Source organism: Olea europaea, unplaced genomic scaffold, assembly GCF_002742605.1.
Source record: "Olea europaea var. sylvestris unplaced genomic scaffold, O_europaea_v1 scaffold1406, whole genome shotgun sequence".
NCBI classification, from domain to species: Eukaryota; Viridiplantae; Streptophyta; class Magnoliopsida; order Lamiales; family Oleaceae; genus Olea; species Olea europaea.
This window is the reverse complement of record NW_019231585.1, coordinates 58,582-60,613: the sequence shown is the minus strand read 5'-3', so window position 1 is coordinate 60,613 and position 2,032 is coordinate 58,582.

Sequence of the window (2,032 nt, the reverse complement as noted above, 5' to 3'; positions counted from 1 at the left end):
AAAAAATGAAGACATATGGTTGTGATTATTTATTAACAGTTCAAGTAACATGCATTGCCAGTGAAGTTTGTAATTGGATTCTTCGAATATTTTTTCTTGATTACTGTGTATTTTCAGATTATGAAAAATGAGTTTAAAAAGGTTTATTTGTTCTAACCTATGGTGAATGTCACGATAGCTAGATAATATAATTTAACTTAATCAAATTCAATGTTTGTAGCTTAAAAATGAGTTATATTTATGCAATAATGTATGCAAGTCGGGCTAAGTAGTTTGGCATTTCAAATCATTAGGGTAGGGAGAAACTGTTATGGATTAAATGAGATCAAGAATAACGCGTGATTTAAGGTGCTTCACTCAATGTGAGAGCTAGTACAATTGTTGCCGCTATTGTAAAAGACAACTAACATGTATTCTGGACTCGTATCTCTCTCTATGCACATAGAATAGAGACTTCTCCTAATATCCTTTTTATGTGAGGAAATGTAAGGGCAATCTAATAAATGTGCTAATACTAGGTTGAACGCGGTCAAAAACAAAGGTTTACAGTATATTAAGCTCAACCCATCCATCCTCATTTTCATACGAACTACGAAGGCTGGCAATGTTACAGGCCAACTGCACAGGAAAAGTTGTTAGCTTAAATAGTTCCAGCATAGAATCGACAATAAGAATTCTTGCATGCATTAGAGCATCTTCCATAGACTGAGCACATTTTATAATTTAGAGAGCATCTATAAATTTAGAGAATAAAAAATTTTAGGTACTCCAATAGAATATTTATATTTAAGACTTATTTCTACTATTTCCAAAAAATATTTATTATTTTTCACTATCTTTTATTTCACTAGCTTCCGTTCAAATTATTATAATATTTTCCTTCATCAAAAATTGAAATATTTTGAATGCATTTAATTATAGAGAATGGCTTTGGCTCTCCAAATTTGAAGAGAAAAACTTACTCACTATATTAAAATGCTAATTTAAAGAGTTTCTTGNTTATAGAGAATGGCTTTGGCTCTCCAAATTTGAAGAGAAAAACTTACTCACTATATTAAAATGCTAATTTAAAGAGTTTCTTGGATTGACTCTTTAAAATAGAGATTATCTTATGTTTAACGAGTATCTTAGAGATGCTCTTACCATGAATATGTTGTTGAGAATCTACTTATGCATTCACAGCGAAAAATTAAAATTATTTCGATTCCCATCGAGGAACCCTTTGTGTTTAGATAGAAATCGTGATAAAGATTGTACCTTTGAAGAATTCTGCAAACCTTTTGCTTTTCTTTTCGTTCCAGCAATCTTGATTCGCCACGCACAGCTGTCCAATTGTCCAGCCTCCAACGGTGATCCACACAGAGAATAAGATTGCAGCTACCAGAGTTTTCTCCTCTTGTGATAGCAAGAATAATTATGAGAAAAACCACGTGGACTGAAACCCTAGCCATGTATTTATATAAGCCCAAACGGGCCTGGTCCGGTCCGGTCCAATATTTAATTAATCCATTTAATTAAATTCGGTCCGTGAATTAATTAATCCAATTAATTAATTCGGGCCTATAAATAACCAACCCAATTAATTGATTTATCCAACGATTGTTAAAATAATTAATTGATAAATTGTAATCTTCCAATTCTCTTTTGTGTGCGACCCATCAGGTTCCTGATTACGATACCTAACGACGTGAAATATTATTTTGATCTAATCAAAATTGATAAATTAAAACACCCTTTTGATTTGTCATCAATTCACACTCGCCGTCCCAGATTGACATCTAACAATGTGTCAGGACAATACATGTGACGAGAAATGTCACGTGGTATGACAAAATCTAACTCATTCGTTTACTGTGAAATTATAATCCCTTCATCAATATGATCCAATCAATTACGAGATATGGAAGTGTGTCAATCTTGATTATCGATCATATCTTTCACTCTACTATTAAGTCAGTATAAGTCGAAAACTCCTTTTCGACTTATGAGTACACATTGGCCAAGGATTTCATCATCGACTTAATTGAATGAA